Genomic DNA, 11,736 nt, shown 5'->3' with positions numbered 1-11,736 from the left:
TTTTATTTCGGAAAAATATTGTCCTTACAATGCGATTACAAATGAAAACTATGTAAATATTTCTTAGCAATTTATTCTAACTCTAAAGTAGTAGCTTAAATATCTGATCCTTGAATCATGCGATCAAGATCCACTTCTTCATGATCAGATTTAGCTCACTTCTTTCCTTTTAAGCTTCCTTTTTCTTCAAAAACATCGAAATGTAATCTTATCACATCATGTATTAAGAATCTCCAAATAGGAACTTAATCGAGTTAGATAGTGGATTTTTACCTGAAGCAGAGTCATACATCTTGACTCTCCCATCTCTTAGATCTCTCAGGTAGTCAGGGCAGCTTCGTAACCAATGCCCCTTCTTTTGGTAGTAGAAACACATGGATTCTTATGGAATGGTACACAGGACTATCTTAGACTCAGCTTTTCTCTTGCGTAGAGAAAACTTTTCTGGACTTCCAATGTTACCATTGCCCATAGAGGGTTGGGATATTGACTTACCAGACAAATTTGCTGACCAGTGCGCCAAATCATTTCTGATTTAGCAGCAATAAGCAAATAAGTCAAATCAATAAGAGTCATGTCGTGTTCCATCATATAGTACTCACTAACGAACTTACCATATGATTCGGGTAGTGGCTTAAGAACCAAGTCAACAACCAACTTCCTTTAAACATCGACACCTAACAATCCAAATATGTAATCTTTTATTAGCACATATAGACTTTCCATTTTTCATGTCTTTTGCCAATAGGGCTTGAGTGACCTTGAACTTTTCAAGTCTTCGAACACGTGGGTCAGGGAGAATTATTGGAGGGGGTGGAGGAAATGAAGCATGATTTCCATTCCCACAATAAAATCATGGAACATCATCTTCACATGGAAAACTTTTTTTTTTCAACGGATTTAGGAAGACCATAGTTGTCAGACTTTGACATCTATGAAACGGGAGAAAATTAAAGTTTAGTTGATTGAGTCCTTAATAAAACACCCAAATGAGATATTAAGGCTAGGACCCAACACAATATCCTACAAATTGGAAGAGAGATGTCGTAATCCAACTCGCAGAACATTTGAAGGTAGGTAAATGACGATTTACCAATTTCCACCATGAAAAACGAAAAGAAGGGTAAGTTTTAAATGAATTGAAACTCCTAGATCTTTTGAGATTCATTGAACTTTTCAATGTCATGTTGAATCTCGATTATGCCCTTCATTTGTGACTGGGATGCCGAGGATCACAAATAAGGTGTGAATAACCATGCAAATGTACGTGGTGCCCTCAATGTTACAATCACCTAATCGACGTGCCGGTTAACCACACACGCTCCATCGATCTATGACAAACATCGAGTCATCCTTCGCTACCAATGCCAAACCCAACTTAGTGTGCCGGTTAACCACACACGCTCCACTAATTGTCTTGACAAGGGTACAAAGTGTAATTCCATGGAATTGCATTGATTTCACTTTTTCCTAAAGTAACTAAGATTTGGGATTTTAGTAAAACATTTAGTTACTTTATTCATTATACTTTTAATGAGGAGAGGGGTTTGCCCTATCCTACCTGTTCGGCTAACGACCCTCCACTAGTCAAGAGTGCGGTGGGTAAGAGTGGATACCCATTCAATCGCCATTTTATAGGCAATTTCCTTAAACACCCCTTATAGACCAGCTTCGTGAATGAGGCCTACTAACGGTAAGACTAGCAGTTTAAGTTATACATATATAATATTAGACTTGTAATGTTATATATAGTATAGGGTATATTTTACACTTTTAAAATACTAGGTGGTTTAATTTTATAAATTACCCTTTTAATTCAATTAAATATAAACCATATCATTATGGATTTATTAACTCTCTTTTAATTATACTATTAATTACCTTAATAAAACCATAAGGGTGTAATTTGAACTTTTTCAAAACTAGGGTTTTAGAATTTAAAATTTCAAAATTAAACTTTTAATAAAAAATTTAAATTCCAAAACTTGAGGGCAAGTTTTGAAACCTTTCAAAATATTAAGGTTCAACTATTTAAATTTCAAAACAAAACTTTTAAAGTTCAAAATTAAACTATAAAACCTAAAGGGTCAAAAATGAAACTTTTCCAAACTTTATCAAGAACATTCTAGATCAACAATTCAAATAAGGCAATTAACAATTAATTTGGTTATCTAATTTTGACCTAGTCCAATTACTTGCAAGATAATCACCAAATAACTAAAATAATTAAACATTATCTTATAAGGCAACAAATATTTGATTAATTGGTAATTATCTACTATTTTGACAAGGACATTCACCCAAAATCAATAAAAATCGGAATTTACTAATTAAAAACGTTTATGGTAAGTATCCCAAGCCAAAACAGCAAGCAAATCGCGAAATTGAGCTGTCAGACCCTTTGACTCGTCGAGTCTGGCCTGGACTCGTCGAGTTCAGTCGACTCGGCGAGTTCACCAAGTGACTCGGCGAGTCATGCAGTCAGAACCAAAAAAATTTTATTTTTTAAGCAATAAACGATCAAAATAGCATCAATTCATCAACAAACAGCCTAGGCTCTGATACCACTGATGGGTTTTGAGCACTACAACATTCCTATGGTGTACATGCAAACCCTAAAACTTTGGATCTAGTTTGTCTAATCAACATGCAATAATCATCCAAAGCCATAAACCCAAGATCTAGCATGTGATAATCAATATAAACATAAGAATAAGGTTTAGATCTTACCTTTGACTGTTATGTAGCAATAACAATCTATTCCTTCTAGTAATAGGCTTCTAAAAGCTTAGAATCACAAATGTCACTCCTCTAATGGCTCACAAACACCAAGAGCAAGAGGATGAAGAAGGAGAAGAGGATAGACACTCAAAAACGTCTATAAACCCTAAGGAATCAGTTAGCCACGTTTTTGGTGCCCTAGGGGTGCTTAAATAGTGAGGCTATTAGGGTTATCTAAGAAGGAAACCCTAATTTGACTGCTTAGGCCCTAAGCAACCCATGGACTCCTCCTTTAGAGGCCTTGGACGATTTCTAATGGGTTTCCCCATAGAATTCGTCTACCCCTCTAATAAGAAGTCCATTAGTCCAATATTCAACTATCACACAATTGATAGTTATAGTCCCCTAAGTTTAATCAATCTATTTTAGCCACAAAATTAATTCTTAATTAATTATTGACTAATATGAATTAAACAATATGATTTCTCCTTTAATATATTATTCTCATAATATATTAATAAATCATAATTAATACTCTCTCTCCATAATTCATCCTATCAAGTTGCTTTGGTGAAGACAACCCAAAAGGACCATGCACCATCGGGTCAAGTACATACCAAAATAGTTATGGGCTTAAACACTAATCCAACATCTTCCACTTCTTGAATATTCAGCAAAACCCACCAAAGATGCACACAATGAGCTCACAACACTCTTGGAGGAGGCTAGGATTCGAAATCAGGGTTTTAGCACAATGGAGGCTGATAAATGAGAGAGCCTTGAGGTTATAATGTTGTTTATATAGTGCCCAAACCCTAAAAATTAGGATTTGGCAATCTACCCATTACACGGGGTGTACCATTAGGTACATTGGGCGTACTTGGCCCTCCCACGCGTTCCTTAGCGCTGCACATAGGACCAATCTACCAAGTAATTCCACCAAGGGCCAAACATGCCAAAACTTCAAACTACCATAACTTCTTTGTTATAAGTCCATTTCCAACGAACTTTATATTCACGGAAAGGTGACGAGAAGCCCTACACTTCTATTAACTCACCTCCGCCTAAGAACTTTTCGAACAAAAACGGAAAAGTCCTAAGGACCAAATTATCAAATTAAGATTATACCCTCGGCCTCCGAAACACAAACGAACACCCGGATCACTTAGACCATAACACCCACATCCAAAAGGGGCCAAATCTTTTCTTCCCCAAGGCCCAAAGCCTTATGATGACTGATGACCGGTCCACGACCCTGTTAAATGAAACTATTCGAAACCGAGTGTTACAACTCTCCCCCATTTAAATTCGATTTTGTCCTTGAAATCATTCCTTACCATTCTCGACATGCTCGACAGCTCATGGTTCACAATCACAACCTCGAGCATACAACGACCTTCCCAAGGCAACCGAACCCAAACCTAGCAAAACATTCCTATCCGGAGAAAACAATCGATAATCCCACACAGAAAAGCAACCTTAGTTCTCCTGAAATCAGAAATATCGAATTGGTCTGACTCCCCGACATACCGCCGATACTGAACCATTGCTAAATCCATTCCACTTTATCCCCCAAATGACTACTCATCTTTTGATAACTTGAGGTCCCCAGTAGAAAACAGAATCACCGTCCAATAATTTTTGTAGAACACTTTTACTTGACAGAAGGCTCAGATCATCCTTCGCGTTGAGGACTCATCCCTGCAACGGTTAGACTTGAATGAGAGCTGTGCAACATGGTCAAATCTTTTACTCTGAGATTATTTAACCCAAACTACAAGTGACCTAACATATTCTCTGAATAACAACTGTCTTCACAAATAGAATCAATCAAAGCCACCTTCATAAGAGATTGATTTATCATCAAAACTGAACCCATTATTTACCCTTGAACCCTGTAATTGATGTCCTTAACATACAGATATCCCAATTCTTATTCCACTGAAACAAAAATCCGGCACAAAACACTCACGATACCCAACTCGAGATCTTACCCAAAAACCAATTCGATACTCAACTCATATCCCGGGATCCACAAATCAACACTTTCATTTCCCACCAAAACCTTCTGATTCTCGAAAACCCCTCAATTAACCGATATAATTGTTCCCAGACCATCTTTGAGAGTACCAATCTCACACCTGGTCCAACCACCGGGTTTCCAAGGATCCAAATAACAAGGGTACCCAGACTACAGACCCCTCCGCGTCAAACACTGACCACCCACTTGATCCTGCACTCTAGTTCCATTACCTTGACCCAACGGTCTCCACCAGGTCCCACCTGTATTTCCATAATTATCTACAGCTACACAGGCCCGAGTCCGCCTCAGACCCAAATGGTCCTCAACCTAATACAGAGAAATACTCCTCGATAACCCTGGCCGGCGAGTCCAAGGTACGAACTGCTTCCCCATCCATGGTCGTGACCACCTCTAATAGTAGTCTACCTCGAACTGGTGAATGCTACGATCCCATCACAGTCTTACAACACGTCAACAAACCATGGTTACCACCTATGGCCTTACCACATCCTATTCATCACAAATTCACGCACCCTGAGCTGAAACCTGCATCCAACTGCACCGCGATAGATGTTCGGGGCATACTTCGAACCCTGAAGCACTCAACCGGGACTCAACCACAAGTCTACTATGCATAATGAAAGAGGCGCTAACCAGTGGGTGGAAGTTTCTCGAACTCCACTAAGCAACCTCAATCTGAACAGCCGCTTGGGTCGTCCCTCTCCCCCTAGCCAGGATGTGAGACATGCCCTAGTTCCACACCCTTCCTAACTTCCAAAAATCCGGATCGATTCTCCCCCACTTGGATTCGACGAAGCTCTCTCACTTCTTAGTTCTGATGGGTCTTCGACCCATCTACCACAATTAGCATGAACCACTTATAACATGTGCTAATTAATACTAGTGTTCCATTGCTGACTAATCTCCATGATCGTCCAACTCCTGAAATCCTGAAGAATACTCTTGAAATCTTAGCCATCCTGATATTCCAATTCACCTCCCATGCTACCATACCAAATCCTGATTTCTTATGTAGGCGACTAGAACTATAACCCTTGCTCTGAACACGAATATTTATCCCAACTTCCATCCTCATAGAATCCTCGAATCCTGATCGACAGCAACCTGAGCGAATATAAACTCCCCAGACATCTCCAATTACCAAGCAACTCATGAAACTGACACCACCATCTTCATGTTACTGCTCCTTTCCTGGTAGCGACAGTGTTTGAAGCCAACAGTTCTTCCATAGGAAACTGGCTTATCAACCAGAATAATTACTTAAATCACTGAACCTTGACGACATTGAAGAACTGGCCTGCTGAATCCTGAACATAGACCTTCCACACAATACCCCTGAATCAATCTCGACCGAAACCAAAAGAACAAATGAACACATTGGAACCCGCTACACGAGATACAACCCCTCAATATGTTGGATTAGGTGTCTAAGCCCATAACTATTTTGGTATGTACTTGACCCGATTATGAGCATGGTCCTTTTGGGTTGCCTTCACCTTAGCAACTGATAGGAAGAATTATGGAGAAAGAGGATTAATTGTGAATTCATTAATATATTATGTGAATAATATATTAAAAGAGAAATCATATGGTTTAATTAATATTGATCAAGAATTAATTTTGAAATAGTTTTGTGGTCAAAAGAGATTAATTAAATCAAGGGGACTGATACTATAATTATAAGATAGTTACAAAGTTGGGCTTAGGATCCATAAAGAAGCAATGGAAGAATTCTATATGGGAGTCCATATAGAAATCGTCCAATGGGCCTTCTGGAAGGATCCTTTCGGCTGCTTAAGGACTAAGCAACTGGATTAGGGTTTTGACTAAAACCCTAGTTGCTCAGCTTTATAAGGAACCCTTGGGCATGCCAAAATCGGCCACTAGAAACCCTAGAAGGATTCCATAGCCGATTTTGAGCCTCTCCTCTCTCTCTCTTGTTCTTCCTTGTTGCTAGTGGTGTTTGTGACTCCATTAGAGGTGCACCATTTGAGGCACTAAGCTTTCAAAGGTCAAGGAGTTCATGTTATTACTACATAACAAGTTAAGGTAATCTTTCTAACTTGTTTATTATGTCTATTTCTAAATAAGCATGCTAGATTAGGGTTTATTGCTTTGGTATTCAATGTTGTAAGTTACAATTAGAAAAACCTAGATCAAAGTAATTAGGGTTGCATCTAAACCACAGGAATGATGTTATGCTAATAATCCAACAGTGGTATCAGAGCCAAGGTCGTTTTTCTAGTTGAATAGATGCAAAATTGAACTGCCAAAGGATCAAAAAGTTGAATTTTTGCTGTCTACGAAGCCGACTCGGCGAGTCCATCAGTGGACTCGACGAGTTGCATGAACTCGGTGAGTCCATCAGTGGACTCGGCGAGTCCAGGGTGCTGTTGCCGGAATTTTCGATTTTTTGAGCAGTTTTTGATGAGGATAATTACCAAAACTCGTTTTTCTTGCCTAAAATCGAATTTATCATGTTTGGTATGGTTATCCTTATCAAAAATTAATGGATTTGGTTAAATATGGATAATATAGGATTATTTTGATTCAAATATTTGACCTACTAAGTTTGAAAAGTTTCAATTTACACCCTTTAGGTTTTATAGTTTAAATTTGAACTTAAAGGTTTTAGTTTTGAAATTTAAATAGTTAAACCCTAATATTTTAAAAATATTTGGGATCAAAGTTGTCAAGCAATCCAATATCGTTTATCAGCACACGCCTGCATGTCCAGATCTGGTCAATCACCGGTATTATGGTCCACTTAAACACAAAGGATGTTGACAATTTAGACAGATTATAAGTGATAAGTCATTGTGATATATATTCCTAACTGCACATCTAGCTGACGACGACCAAGGATATTGTTGTCTACTTAAATTAAGTAGCAAGATCTACGGACAACCTATTAAATGGTTCAATTTTAGATGTACTAGAATATGTTTCCCACTTCCCGATATACCCCGGTAATCAAGAACTTCCAAAGAACTCCTTACTTTAGGTTAGTATTCAATCATTAAGAAAGAAGTCAAATATAGAAGTGCATATGTTGTATCCCAGGCCGGATGTCTTCCAATCACACAGAGGGAATAACATATGACTAACATACATAGGGGTTTAGAGAGATAGTAGAGTGCATATGTTGTGTCCCAGGTCGGATCTTCCGATCACGCAGAGGGAACAACATATGGCTAACAGATAGAAAGAATTTCATAGATATGGAAATGCAAAGAGAGAGAGTTGCATATGTTGCATTCCAGGTAGGATATGTTCCAATCACGCAAAGGAAGCAACATATGACTGACAGATAGAAAGCAAGAAAGTAATTTCCTACAGACCTAGTTTATCAGAACCCCCCAGTTGCCCTATCAATACCGGAATTAAGGACATGAGTCCATACATGAAGGAAATGTTCAACCACAGTTCTAGATAATTAACTTTTAGCATATCTCGTGGGTTCCCGTGTTTATCTCACTGCTCAATCTACCCAAGCGTCGTATGGTCAGTCCAAACAATCCTATCTGATTCCACACTGTCAAATCCTTCGTGCCTACCAGCACATTGAACACAAAGTCTAGACAATTCAGATTCAGTCCCTTACACTTGTTTAGACTGCCCGTTATCACTTTCTTGATATCACTTCTCAAAACAACACCTACAAACGAAAAACTATAAGAAAGAAAAGATTGTATTTGAAACAAATCAGAGTAAGATAATCTCAGGAGTATCGAGAAGAAAAAATCAAACCTTAAGTCACCGATTGAATTTGCATCCAGAAGGTCTGAGAATAGCATGCATAATCTCAGAACAGATCCGAAAATTCTTCATGTCATTAAGCACAAACCCCATGAGTGATCCCTTCCTTTCTTCCCTTCCCGCAAAGGACATATACTCTCAAACAATGTTCTGAGTGTTGTACAGTTGAGAGATGCCTCCTATCATGTGCCTAGAACAGCCACTATCAACAAATCAAAGTCTGATGATATGCCTCCATAGCTGCTCCGACACAGAGCGGGATTAGTTGGTCTTTGGAACCCATTCCATTTTGAAATTGGGTTGACCTTTTTCATCCTTGCACGGTATTCTCTCCCATGACATATCCTATTTATCACAAACAAAAGATGAAGAAATATTAGAGTCATTGGGTGATTTGGGAGATTTAACCTTTGGTACCCATCTGTAGTTGGGTTTAACCCATTTCTTTTTCGCTCCGATGGGTGCCTTGGTACTTGATTTTGAGCCTGATGTCGGCCGTTGAGATGACTTTGACCTAACCGGTCTTGGCTTCAATGGAGCATCTCTTGAGCTTGGCTTCTTGGCCGACTTTCCCTTCTTGTCCTTGGGATTTTGATTCTTGGCCTTGTGGGTTTGATTCTTGGACTTCTGGGCATTCCAGTCACCATTTCGCGATTGTGATCTCGAATTATTTCCTTTGGAGTATCTCCCTCTCGGCGCATTTTACCATCCTTGTGCGTGGTAGGGAACGTATGCACGATTAGGACAATTTCTGGCAATGTGTCCAGGTGTTCCACAGTGAAAACATGTCTTTTTCTTCACTGGGAAGTTGTTTCTTCCTGCCCCTGGTGGTGTGCCCTTGCTTTTTTCAGATTTATTATTCTTAGCAACTCCCTTTCTCTTTCCACATAAGCAAGTGCATGATTCAGGTTGTGTGACAGGTGTAGGTGCAGTGGGTGTGCTATTAACAGAAACATCAGAATGATTAGACACATAACCACAAGCAACTTTTGAAGCATTACAATTAGACACAGAATCATCACCAATATAGTCATCAGTTTTAGAAACAATATTATCTGAAAAAGAAACATCATTTTTCAAAACAGAATTATTATTAGCACAATTCTCTCCAGATTCCTGCTTTCCCTGGTTTACTGACACATCTGCATTTGAAGTAGAAACGTTAGTATCTAATTTCCTAGCACTATTTTATGTCGCCTTTTCAGTAGCTGGTTTACCATATACCATATATGGTTCTCTGTCAATCTCTTCTTTTATTAAAGGATTAACATAATACAAATGATTAAATGGAGGAGCGACACTCTCATATCCTAGACCTACTTGTTTCTGGTCTTTCCATTTCATTTGTTTTTCAGTAATAGTTGAAACCCTCTCACTTGACACATCGAATTTTTTGAAGTTAAAATCAGCATTTTGAAAACGAGTTTTCAATGTGTCAAGTTCTGCAGTTACAGCTGCAAGTTTGCTTTTAATGTGATCATAATTTACACACTTGTTGCTGTAATCTTCTTGCAATTTCCTGAAGTCCTTAGTTTTGGCTTCTAATTTTTCTTTTAATGGTTTTTGTTCTTTCCTAATAGTATATCTCTCATATTTTAGATCCTCATTTTCTCTTTTAATCAACTCGATTTGATCACGTAAAAACTTGACAGTCTTAATACAAGATTGAGAACAAGAAACTTCATTGACCGGGATGTTTGAGGAACTCATTTTTTTTATATTATTTTAATTGCCCTTTGACTTAAAAACTGAGAAAGTCAACCTTAAAATTCAAGTTCAAAAAGTCAAACTTTAAAAGTCAACTTTGAAAAGTCAAAGTCAAACTTAAAAGTCAAACCGAAAAGCTAAATTTGAAAATTTGAAGGTTAAACGAAAAGTCAAAGTTTAAAGTCAAAGGTCAAACTTGAAGGTCAAAGTCAAAATTTAAGGTCAAAAGTTAAAAATAAAAGTCAAAAATTAAAAACTAAAATTTTTGGTTGAAAATGTAATTTAAAAATAAAGGAAATTGATTTTTGGGTTAAAAGTGACAATATTGCGAAAATAGGATCGAGACAGGGACGCCTTATGAATTAAATTCGGAAGGAGGATATCATCTCGCAGCCTAGATGAGTTGGAAGGGGCGTTGGTTGAGTTGGGAGGAGACCCGGGTTCGATCCTCGACACCCCCAATTTTGTTTCCTATTTTTTAGACGTGCGTGCGAGGATGCAAGGACGACTGCTGCGAATGCGAGACCGAGGCTGCTGCCTTCAACTGGCCGTACACCTTCAACAGATGCGAAGAAAAATGACGTTTTTCACACTTTTTGCTCCAAAACTCGATCCAGAACTCGTTTTTATGAAAAATGCAAAGAACAAACCCCCCTAATTTTCAGATATCTATCCAAAAACGCAAAAATCCTTCAAAAATACGATCAAATAAGCTCCAGATCTGAAAAAATTAATTGATACAATCCAAGCTCTGATACCACTTGTAAGTCCCCAATCTGCTTGTGTATCAATCAGATCCGTTTGATGGTGCGGAATCCCAATCAAACGGATGATGCCAGATCTAAATAGAAGAGAAGGAGAAGAAGAATAACTTGAATCTATGATGTATTCAGAGATATGAGTGATGCTCCATACACATTAGATTCTCTCACACACACTATTCTTCTTTCTACTTTTCTCTCTCTAGAATATGTTCTCCTTCTCTAGCCTCTACTCCTCACATGCACTCCTTACCTTATATATATGAGACAGTTGGCCGTACACGGGTTTACGGCCGTACAGCCGTGTACGGCCGTACACACAACTGTAAACACATACATAACCGTAAACACCGAGATGTTTATGGTCCTACACATAAAAATACATTTTCCCAGAAAAGCAAAGTGTAAACCATATTTTATACCCAACATATAATTAATAAATCCATAAGTATATGGTTTAAGTTTAATCAAATTAAAAGTCTAATTTATTAATAAATTAAACCACCTACTATTTTAAAAGTATAAAATACACCCTTATACTATTTAGAATTAAAATATTAATATATATATATATATATATATATATATATATATATATATATATATATATATATATATATATATATATATAAGTAAATGTCACTCTTACCGTTAGTAGGCCTCATTCACGAAGCTGGTCTATAAGGGGTGTTTAAGGAAGTGTCTTGTAAAATGACCGCCATTGGGTATCCACTCTTACCCACC

This window comes from Lactuca virosa, chromosome 3, assembly GCF_052849685.1.
Source record: "Lactuca virosa cultivar CGN04683 chromosome 3, Lactuca_virosa_CGN04683_v6, whole genome shotgun sequence".
Classification (NCBI taxonomy): Eukaryota; Viridiplantae; Streptophyta; class Magnoliopsida; order Asterales; family Asteraceae; genus Lactuca; species Lactuca virosa.
Note: the sequence above shows the minus strand (reverse complement) of the source record.